We start from the raw sequence: 12,642 nt of genomic DNA, 5'->3' as shown, positions 1-12,642 counted from the left end.
TATAGTAGTATAGATTTACCTTCCTCTGAAAATTACTCAAAACACAGCCATCAACATCTAAACAGCTGGCAACATAAGTGAGTACACCCCACAGTGTCAATATTTTGTGTGCCAACCATTATTATCTAGCACTGCCTTAACCCTTTTGGGCATGGAATTCACCAGAGCTCACAGGTTGCTTCAGAAATCCTCTCCCACTCCTCCATCATGACATCATGGAGCAGATGGATGTGAAGACACCTTGCACTACCCCAAATTCAGCTTGAGGATGCCCCACAGGTGCACAGGTGAGTTTAGGGCTGGATACATACTTGGCCGGTCCATCACCTTTACCTTCAGCTTCCTCAGCAAGGCAGTTGTCATCTACTAGGTGTGTTTTGGGTCATTATCATGTTGGAAAACTTGATAATGAAAACTTGTAGCTCAGTTTCTGAAGAGGGGCAATCATGCTCTGCTTGGAATTCATGTTTCACTTATGTTGCCAGCTGTTTAGATGTTGATGGCTGTGTTTTGAGTGATTTTCAGAGGAAGGTAAATCTATACTACTATACAAGCTGCACACTGACTACTTTAAGTTATATCAAAGGTTAGCGTAGAGCCCTGTTTGAACTCTGTTTTTAGCCTCATTGTAGCCTGTAGCTCTAACTGCCTCTCTGGGCATCGCGTTCACATGTGCGCGCTTGCGCGAGACTGTGAGACATGGGCACCGTGTTCATGTGTGTGTGCTTGCCTTCAATGGTCTCGTGCTGGCTGGTTGATGCAGCCTGGACCCAAATGTTTTTGTTGCCATTTGCGGAGCCTGGACTGCCTACAGAGACCGGACTTTTTCACAGCATATTCAGAGGACATGTAGCTAGCAGATTGTGAGGAGATGTTTGCCATATGTGACATATGACTTGACTTGTGACTTGCTTGACCTGAGCAAAGACTCGACTTGACTTGATTGACTTATAGTAGGGACTTGACTTGACTTGCTTGATTCTCACCACAACTAACTTGGGACTTGCTTGAGACTTGAAGGTAAAGACTTGAGACTTGCTTGTGACTTGCACATGTGTGACTTTCCCCCATGTCTGCTTAAAGGCCTGACACACAAAGCTGTCGGTTAATGTTGGGCCATCGGTGAGCATCTGTTGGCACGGTGTGTCACGCGCTGTTGCCCCTCCTCAGCCGTTGGCTTTTTTTCTTTTTTCTTTTTTTTTTTGGGCCAATTCAGCACGTTAAGTCAGTGCCAGTGGAGCCCATTGGTAAATGAAATAATCGTTCACCCGTGCACAGTAAATGTGCTCTGTTCTTTCAATATTAGATTGTGTTGTTAATGTGCTAACATACGTGGTGGTTGGCCATCATCTGTAGTACTTGTGGTGTGCTCATGTTCAACTTTTTTGGCTGAAACACAGGCGACGTGAGGTAATGCACAATCAGCTCTTGTTGATGCTAGTTCTTTGTAGTCAGTTTCATGTGTCTGGCCTTTAGAATGAGCCGTTTATATCTACATACAGAGTGGGTCCTCTTTCATGGAGTCCACCTTGCTTGTTTCTACGGTAACCCAGAATGGAAAAACCAAACGCTGGCTTTAGATAGGGCTATTCATGTTTTTCCATTGGCTGCCATTGTTCTACACGCTTGGCACACGGAAGAAATTTTGCAATCTGCCACCACAGGATGCTACTAAATCTTGCACACTAGACCTTTAAGGTAATGAATGTTATTGAAGCTGCACTTAAACTGCATTTCAATCAGGAGAGACTTGTTTTTATAGTAAAAGAATATTTATTAACATGTGCACATAAGAATGAAAATGTTGAAAGTCTTTGGCGACTAGACCCCGTAGAGATGGTATGATTTAAGGAGGGTGATGTATCCAAAGTCGAATAGGGACACCCCCTTCATGAGATGCGAGGAAGATGCAAGAAGTGCTGATGATCTGGATGAGTAGAGGAATGAGCCTTTGTTGAGCTTGTCCTGGACTCTGGATATGCTGGCTGGGTGTGAACGGGGCGGAGGAGGGTGCGAAGATTCTGCCTAAAATGATGGCTGACAGCAGCAGAAGAGAGAGCAGATTTAAAATTTTGCAGTGGCATCCTGATAGAGATAGTGGTAAAGTTTGATTGGATAACTAGACGAGTGAACACCCATAGTCAGCTGATTAAAGGAAGCAGTGGGAATGGGATGGAGAGAGTTGTGAATGGATGAGCACAAAGAAAGTCTTCCTGATTGAACATATATTGAGCTTCATAATCACACAATAATAATGTAACATGTACACTACAAATATTGCTACAGCCCCGAAGAATACTGTCATGGATTATGCAGGTTTCAAGAGTTGCAAATTGAATTTTATACCAAACAGGACGGAGTAGAAGCAAATGGAAGATGGAAATGGAATGGAAATGCCGAGAATAGTGGGGAAAATACATTCAAATATCCGAAGCTATGAAGGATGCATTCAAACGTGCTCAGCAAAAATATAAAGAGTCTGTAGTTTAAAGGCCCAGACATACCAAATCGATGTCAAACAACTAACAGTGAGGAAGGCTGTTTCATAATCTCACGTTGCATATTTCTCAATCAAAAAGTTACACTTGAACACACCGCAAAGCCTACAGCTGACAGGCAACCAGTAGGAGTGGGCAGATCAATACCTAAATATCAATACTATAGATACCAGATTATCATTTTGAACATCAATCCTATCATCAATAGGATTGATACCAAAAAAGGATCAGTTTCTCTCTTCTATGTCGTACCTATTTGTATTTCAAGAGTAAAACCGTCCGTGCAAATAATGTTTTGTTGTTGTGAACACATCTAGTGCATGCGTTCTTTGCTTCCTCACTGCTTTTGTATTGTCCGCACTCAAACAACTTATTCCATTGTTGTGGATAATTTGTTGCCCTTGAACCAAAAAAGAGTCTGTGGTGTTGGTCAAAACTCAGTAAAACTTGCTTCCAATGAAATCATAGAAAGTTCAGAGCACTCTGAAGAAAAACCAGGAGGCTGATCAGAAGTCCAATGGAAGTGGGTTTATTCTTTGTTCAAAGATGACATCCAAATAAACCCATGTGAGCTGGTGGTCTGGTCTAAGAGCTGAACTCAAACGGCTCTGGCACTAACCTTTATACTTTGTCTCTCTCTCTTTCTCGCTCACTTTCTGAATGTGTAGATCTACTCTCATTTTTTCTAATTCCTACATATCACAACATCCCTTTTATGTCACTTGACCCCTGTTCAGAGAGGCTCAGACAAGTAATATCCAGGGCCCGTATTGACAAAGATTCTCAGAGTCCTCTCAGAGAGCTCCTAACTTAGCCTAAAAATTCCTAGCAAGGAATCTTAGCTTAAGAGTGATTCAGGAAGTTTCTGAGAGCAACTCTCAGCAAGGAGGGGACAGAAACTTTTATCTTAGTGAGGAGGTGTGGTTGACCCTGTTGCTAGGTATGACGCAGTCTTCTAAAAGCTGTGATTGGTTGTTACAAAAAGGGAGGAAAAAAAAGAAAAAAAAATGCGCTCCTAGTAATGAATGGACAGTGAAATCAACCGATCATAGAACTTAGACTGTATTTAGAAATGTGTAATCGTGAAAATAATTTTATGTCATGATGATGAAACTCAGCAAAATTAAATTAATTGTTACACAGCTTCAAAATGTTTGAACGTACCTCATTCACATGCCGATTATTATATTGATTTGCTTATTGTTATGTTTACTCGCCATGCTGGTAATTTTACTACTTAATCTATTTGATATTAATGGTGGACGCAGACTCAGCTGTCAGCAGTTACTGTGATTGCTGGCCTCCTTGTAAAAAGCGGTTTGATTTGGCAGAATGACCAAAACAACAAATGAAATGGAGGAAAAAAAGAACGAGAAAGCCGAACTGGACAGATGAGCAGTGCCTGCTGTTGGCACAGCTCGTGGAGGAGAACAACGGAGCTTTAAGAGGGAAATTCGGTCCCGGGATCACGGCACAAGGGAAGAGGTAGACTTGGGAGCGCATTGCCCAACAAATCAATGCGTCGTTCCCTCTCAAAAGTCCTCCTCCCTCCTCTTAACAGTTTTTCACCTTGGGAGCTCTCTTAAGGCCTAAGATGCTTTGTGAATAACTTTTATCTTACCAAGGGAAATTCTAAGAAAAATCTTAGAATTTGAGGAATTCTAAGATTTTTCTTAGAATGACGTTACTAACAGCTACTTTTAGTCTTAGGATTCTTTGTGAATACGGGCCCAGGTATATTAGGCTAGTGAAATTACTAATTTAGTGAAATTAGATCTTCAGCATAAATCAGATCTTGAGCATTGGTTTATGTTACTGAAATAATGGTGTACTGCTTTCCCCTACCAAAAAAAAATAATCTCGTAACTGTATTAATATCACTGATTCTGGCCCTGTATTACTTGGTATCTGACCAAAACCAAATTTTGTGGTATCAACCACCCATACCAACCAACATGCACATTCTGCGTCTACGTGAGAGGGAATAACTCTCTATACTAGCAGGCGGCAGGAGTTCCTCTATTTGTCTTACAAAAATGGAAACTGGAAGAACCAGGAGATTGTTGCGGTTCAGTCAATCAATCAATCAATCAGTTTATTTGTAAAGCCCAGTATCACAAATCACAATTTGCCTCAGAGGGCTTTACAGCATACCAGGGTTCCTACACATTTGGAATTTCAAAATTCCATACTTTTCCATACCCTAATTTCCAGACTTCTCGGCATTTTTTTTTTTTAGAGAATATGGGACATCTGAGTAAATATATCAGTGTACATATTTCACATCATATTTAATTATTCTTAATAGGCGATTGTGGCCAAGTACCATAATGGCATGCAAATAAAAACTCAGGTAAGTTCAATGTCTTGGCTGAGGCAAAAAGGTTGGGACTCTGGGTGCAAGCAATGCAGTAACGAGACGTCTGTGTTTTTTCCTTTCATGTGGCTCAGAATCGCCTTCTCCCCCATGTTGGCGATGTCAAACGATTTCACACAAAGCTTGCATCTAGCTCTGTGTGTGAATTGGGCTTGGCCAACCAGTATTTATATACGGTATTGTCAAGCCATCCATCCAAAAACTTGCATCTACCCATTGTGAACCATGTGAAACTCGTCTTCTTGTCTAAGGTGCAGTGTTGGAGTGAAACTTGATACCTGGGGACTGGAGGAGGGTCATGGGGCAGCAGACTGGACATACCACTTGTCAATCAGGTAAAAGGGGTGGTATGTTTTCTGAGACGTTTGCTCTCACACAAACTGTGCTTGGCCCGGCATAAAACACGATCCGGATTGATTAAATTATTTTTGGAAATACCTAATTTTCTATTTTAGAAAACGGTATTTTAGAACAGTGGTAATAGTCTGGAAACATAAATATTTTTCCATACTTTATTTTTCATTTTCCATACTTTTTAATACCTGGAAATTGATGAAATTTATTTCCATACTTTTCCATACTTTCCATACTTGCGTAGGAACCCTGGCATACGACCCTCACAGCAGATAAGGAAAAACTCCCCCCCAAAAAACACTTAAATGGGGGAAAAAAAATGGTAGAAACCAGTGGCAACTGCTCTAAGACTGCAAGGGAAGCTCAGCTTCCCCTAAAATGTCAAAAAATAAGTGGTCAAATATGTACTGTTGTGTTTACATTTCATTGACTAAATATGCACTAGAACGCGTTCAACTTTTGATCAGAATCAGCTACTTATCACAGGTCACTGACGCGGCTTTCTTCTCATTCATTCCCGTAGCATCACAGTGCATTAAACAGTGTCGAAGCTCAGTGTCAAAAGACTTCAGTGGGGAAGCATAGAGTGGGTTGTTCCACTGCAGTGAAACTAGACAGTCATTGGATAAATGCTCGGTTTTGTCCCACCCATCGGATGCTCAGCGTCTCTGGGGGTCTATGGGGCAGTGGGCTGGCCTCGGCTGGCCTGGACGCTGGGCTTCTGCATGATGATTGGATGATCTGTCTGAGGCTGAATCCCTTTTTGATTGACAGCGAAATGAGCGAATCAGCAATCTTGAAATATAAACCACCACCGGAGCATTTTTCAAGTTTCATTCCGTTGTTCCAAGTTGATCTGGAGACTTTTCCAATCCTCTTAGTGACTCTTTCTTTGTTAAAAACGACTAGCAACAAATCTAGCATCTTTTTCTGGTGTTATTGGAGACTGTACTCGTGTTTGGTGACTCTGACTTCTGTCGCTCTGCAGTTACTGTCCCCAACAAGCAGCGGGTGCTGCTGTGAGCCCCTCAACCATCCCAAAGCACTCACAGGCGGTCACACTAGCCTCGCGCAGCAGCCCCAGAGGGTAGAATTTACGTATAAATAAATGGACACATTTTATGATGTAGGCCGAAAATGAGCTTCCCCTCCTTGAAAGACCAGCAGCTGCCACTGGTAGAAACCTCAGGAAGAGGAACTGAGGAGGGATCTCTCTTCCAGGACGGACAGACGCGCAATAGATGTTGTACAGAACAGATCAACATAATAAATTAACAGTAATCCATATGACACAATGAGACAGAAAGGGAGACAGAGACAGAGAGAGATGCAGGACAGACGGCAATGACAGTAGCTTACAACATTAATTAAAGTAATAATATTATAATTCTAATTACAGCTATTGTGGTGCAATATGTTGAAAGTATATATTAATATCTGATAGTATACATACAGTCAGGTCCATAATTATTTGGACAATGATACAGTTGTCGTCATTTTGGCTCTGTACACCACCACAATGGGTTTTAAATGAAACAATGAATACCTGCTTAAAGTGCAGACTCTCAGCTTTCATTTAAGGCTTTTTTCAAAAATGTAGTATGAACCGTGTAGGAATTACAACCATTTCTTCACACAGTCCCCCAACTTTAAGGGCTCATAAGTATTTGGACAAACTAACATAATCATCAATTAAACAGTCAGTTTTAATACTTGGTTGCAAATCCTTTACAGTCAATGACTGCCTGAAGTGTTGGACACATAGGCATCATCAGATGCTGGGTTTCTTCCCTGGTGATGCTCTGCCAGCCCTTTACTGCAGCCGTCTGCACTTCCTGCTTGTGTTTTGGGTGTTTTGCCCTCAGTTTTGGCTTCAGCAAGAGAAACGCATGCTCAATTGGATTCAGGTCAGATGATATGACTTGGCCATTGCACAACATTCCACTTCTTTGCCTTAAAAATGTCTTTGGTTGCTTTTGCAGTATGCTTCAGGTCAATGTCCATCTGCACTGTGAAACATCGTCCAATGAGTTTTGAAGCATTTGGTTGAATCTGAGGAGATAATGGTGCCCCAAACACTTCAGCTTTCATCCTGCTGCTCTTCTCAGCAGTCACATCATCAATAAATACAAGAGAACCAGTTCCACTGGCAGCCATACATGGCCATGACATAACAGTACCTCCACCATGCTTCACTGATGAGGTGGTGTGCTTTGGATCAGAGCAGTTCCTTCCTTTCTTCCTTCTCTTGTCTTCCCATCATTCTGTTAGTTGATCTTTGTTTTATCTGTCCATAGTATGCTGTTCCACAACTGTACAGGCTTTTTAAGATGGTTTTTGACAAACTCTAATCTGCCCTTCCATTTTTAAGGCTTACCAATGGTTTGCATCTTGTGATAAACCCTCTGTATTTATTCTAGTGAAGTCTTGTCTTCTGAAAGGAGGTTCCCACCCGATGACCCCAAAGACATGTTAGTTATCACTGCTCACGGGTCTGTATAGTTAAGCCTTGCCATAATAGCTTATCGTAGGGCTTAGGAGGATTATTCACTGAGTGCTGATCCCTTTTTTTTTTTTTATTAGAGCACAAACTTCTTGTGTTTATTTGAATTCTAGTGAAGTCTTGTCTTGCTTACAAGAGCAGCAGGATGACAGTCATTGACTGTAAAGGATTTGCAACCAAGTATTAAAACTGACTGTTTAATTGATGATTATGTTAGTTTGTCCAAATACTTATGAGCCCTTAAAGTTGGGGGACTGTGTGAAGAAATGGTTGTAATTCCTACACGGTTCATACTACATTTTTGAAAAAAGCCTTAAATGAAAGCTGAGAGTCTGCACTTTAAGCAGGTATTCATTGTTTCATTTAAAACCCATTGTGGTGGTGTACAGAGCCAAAATGACGACAACTGTATCATTGTCCAAATAATTATGGACCTGACTGTATGTGAAAATAATCATATGTGTATGATAACAGTTGGAGTATGACTAATGATAACAGCAGCAGCAGGAGGCATCTGGCAGGACCACGGCAGCAGCACAACCACACACGTCACACTATCCAAGCTGCGATATAAGTTAACCTGCGAGACAGTGGAGCACAAAGGCTCCGGAGAAGAAGCCGCGTAGTGACATGCAGTAACAGGACATGAGTGTTAGCAAAGGAGAGAGAAGGTGCTCGGTGTATTATAGGAGGTCCCCCAGCAGACTAGGCCTGAGTCAGCCTAACTAGGGACTGGTACAAGGCAAGCCTGAGCCAGCCCTAACTATAAGCTTTATCAAAAAGGAAAGTCTTAAGTCTAGTCTTAAAGCTATAGTTAGTAATGTTGGAGAGCTAGCAAGATTTGAAAGCGGCACCTCCTCTAAGCTCCGCCCCCTCCTCCCCCTCCCGTCAGTGCTCCGTCCAAAGCCACGGCCCCACACAAGCTTGAACACGCATCCTGCAGTAGGTAGGAGTTAGCAGGGCAGAGGAGAGCCGAGTAAAGTTACAAATCCCCCCGAAGCAAACAAATAATTACCTGTCCAACAGAAAGACAGCAACCTCTGCATCACTTTTCAGGCCCTTCAGCTACCTCAGTTGTCTCCACCGTTCAAAAGCTGCATGGATGTTGATGTCTGGTTTGTCCTCTCGCTTTATCCAAAACCTTTTTCGTCGCAGCCTTTTCTGCCTCTGACTTTCCTTTCTCAGCCTGTTTAGCGGGGCGAGCCGTTACAAATAACGCTGGAAGTGGTACTTTTGGCTGCATTTTCTCTGCCATTGTTCAGCAAACTCCTGCTAACTCTGTATTTCTGCTGAGGAGTGTGCTGAATATTTCCGGCAACGGTGACACGTGGTGAGTGCATGCAGGGAGGAGGGAGGGAGGGACAGAGGGGGGCTCGGGCAGGACGAGACATGAAGGCACCTGATTGGTTCTTTCCATTCGCACCAAATGGCAGGGATTGGTCAGAGTTTTTACAGGCCTGCAGCTGCCACAGAGGTCGGATTTTTTTCATTCCTTTTTCTGAACACATTATGTATTGACTACTCTCAGGATGGAAGGACCATTTCACCCAATATAACAAGAAGTGTTTCTGAACAGGATTACCAACTATAACTTTAAATGTGGAGACTGTGTCTGCCTCCCGGACCGCAACAGGAAGATGATTCCACAGGAGAGGAGCCTTAAAACACCAGTTTTAAGATCACTGCATTGGCTCCCCGTGTGTTTCAGGATCGATTTTAAGGTTCTTTTATTAGTTTTTAAATGTCTTAACAGTCTTGGGCCATCTTATTTATCTGACCTGCTTTTATCATATCAACCCTCGCGGATCCTGAGGTCCTCCGGCACCGGCCTTTTAATTGTTCCAAAAGTCAGAACAAAAACCCACGGAGAGGCTGCATTCAGCCATTATGGCCCTCACTTGTGGAATAGCCTGCCGGAGAACATCAGCACTGCAGGGACTGTTGATGGTTTTAAAAGGAGACTCAAGACTCATCTTTTTAGTTTGGCTTTTAACTGATTTCTTTTACACTTTTAATTCTTCTATTATATGTTATTTTAATTTCTAATGCTTTTAAATGATTTATTTTTAAATCTTTATGTATTTTATTATTATTAAATTTCTAAATCTTCATTTAATTATTTATTATTAATATTATTTTAATCTTTAAATCTTTATTTTTTTTCTAAATCCTTACATTTTTATGCATTTTATCATTATTTTATCTCATACTTGTTTTATCTTATCATATTGCCTTTTAGTTTTTTAGTTTTTAGCTCCAGTGTTTTTAGCTCCAGTGTATTTGCGGTAGTTTTCCTTGTAGATCTCGTGTGACAATATGGTAAAAACTGACAAATTCCACGATCCGCATAGTGGAAAGGAATATAACATTAGATCTCTCATTACCTGTAACACATCTCATGTCATTTACTTACTGTTTTGCCCATGCAGGAAATACTATATTGGTCAGACAGCCCGCAAATTAAAAATCAGGCTGAATGAACATAGAAGCAGCATTAAACGGGCTGACATGACATCCCCTGTAGCACGCCACTTCTGTGAACATGGACACAGGGTTAAAGATCTCAAATGTATCGGCATTGAGAAGGTGGTGTTGAACCGCAGAGGTGGCGATCAGGAAAAAAGACTGTTACAACGCAAATGTGCCTGGATCCACAAACTAAAAACTCTGTTTCCGGTTACACAGTTGTATTTATCGATGAAGCCAGAAGAAAGTAATCAATTAACTAAACTCCATAACTGCCTTAAAGACATAAAAACCTGGATGAGCACCAATTTCCTGATGTTAAATTCATACAAAACTGTTATTGTTCTTGGCCCCAAACAACTCAGAGACTCTTTATCTGATGACATAGTTTCTCTAGATGGCATTGCTCTGGCCTCTAGCACTACCGTAAGAAACCTCGGAGTAACATTTGATCAAGATTTGTCTTTTAATTCTCATTTAAAACAAACCTCACGGACTGCATTTTTTCATCTGCGTAATATTGCGAAAATTAGGCCTATCCTGACCCGAAAAGATGCAGAAAAATTGGTCCATGCTTTTGTTACCTCAAGGCTGGATTACTGTAACTCTCTATTATCAGGTAGCTCTAGTAAGTCCTTAAAAACTCTCCAGCTAATTCAGAATGCAGCAGCACGTGTACTAACAGGAACTAAGAAACGTGATCATATTTCTCCTGTTTTAGCTTCTCTGCACTGGCTCCCTGTAAAATCCACAATTGAATTTAAAATTCTACTGTTAACTTATAAAGCTCTAAATGGTCAAGCTCCGTCATATCCTAGAGAGCTCATAGTGCCTTATTATCCCACCAGATCTCTGCGCTCTGAGAACGCAGGGTTACTCGTGGTCCCTAAAGTTTCCAAATGTAGATCAGGAGCCAGAGCCTTCAGCTATCAGGCTCCTCTCCTGTGGAATCATCTTCCTGTTACGGTCTGGGAGGCAGACACCGTCTCCACATTTAAGACTAGACTTAAGACTTTCTTCTTTGATAAAGCTTATAGTTAAGGCTGGCTCAGGCTTGCCCTGTACCAGCCCCTAGTTAGGCTGACTTAGGCCTAGTCTGCCGGAGGACGCCCTATAATACACCGGGCACCTTCTCTCCTTCTCTCTCTCTCTCTCTCTCTCTCGTGTCCTATTACTGCATCTTGCTAACTCGGCCATTCTGGATGTCACTAACTCGGCTTCTTTTCCAGAGCCTTTGTGCACCACTGTCTCTCAGATTAACTCATATCGCAGCGGTGCCTGGATAGTGTGACGTGTGTGGTTGTGCTGCTGCCGTGGTCCTGCCAGATGCCTCCTGCTGCTGCTGCTGCTATCATTAGTCATTAGTCATACTTCTACTGTTATTATACACATATGATTATTATCACACATGTATACTGCCAGATATTAATATATACTTTCAACATATTGTACCACAGTAGCCAGAACTATAACTATAATATTATTACTTTCATTAATGTTGTTGTAAGCTACTGTCATTACCGTCTGTCCTGCATCTCTCTCTCTCTCTCTCTCTCTCTCTCTCTCTCTCTCTGTCTCTCTTTCTGTCTCATTGTGTCATACGGATTACTGTTAATTTATTATGCTGATCTGTTCTATACGACAACTATTACATGTCTGTCCGTCCTGGAAGAGGGATCCCTCCTCAGTTGCTCTTCCTGAGGTTTCTACCGTTTTTTTCACCCGTTAAAGGGTTTTTTTGGGGGAGTTTTTCCTTATCCGCTGTGAGGGTCCAAAGGACAGAGGGATGTTGTATGCTGTAAAGCCCTGTGAGGCAAATTGTGATTTGTGATATTGGGCTTTATAAATAAAATTGACGGATTGATTGACATGGAGTCTATGTTGGGAACCGTAGTATGTCCAAATTGTGATCAACTATTATATATTTAATCAACTTGTACCTGTCCTGATGTATGAACGGTAGTCATACCTGAAAGACATGTTTTTTAACTCAGCACATATGAATGTGATATTGGACTGTCTGTTTATTGTCTTTTGTTTTCAATATGTTGTGTGTGGCATGTACCATCTCACATGCCACTGTAGGATCTGTATCGGTGATTGATGATTGAACACAGCTGATCTGCAGACTCCACTGCAGCTGTTAAATCAGTGCATGCACTGCTAGTCTTGCAACTCACACTGATGAAGGCCGGACGGCCGAAAGCGCTTTGTCCTTAAAAATGCTTGAAAGGCTTCATTAAAAACTTTTTATCTGCTGATGGACATATCTGTGTGCGATCCTCAAACTATTTTAGCTCCAGTGTTTCCTCATGGGGGGCCTCCACACTGAGAGGTGTGTCCGGTCTGCCCACGGGGGCATCTGGAGATCCTTCAGGTCCGGAGGACTGGGAAGTTCTGCACCATGTGTGGAGTCTACCCCGGTCTGTCTGGGTTGGGGTGGT

This window comes from Epinephelus lanceolatus, chromosome 1 (assembly GCF_041903045.1).
Source record: "Epinephelus lanceolatus isolate andai-2023 chromosome 1, ASM4190304v1, whole genome shotgun sequence".
Classification (NCBI taxonomy): Eukaryota; Metazoa; Chordata; class Actinopteri; order Perciformes; family Serranidae; genus Epinephelus; species Epinephelus lanceolatus.
This window is presented reverse-complemented; position numbering follows the sequence as displayed.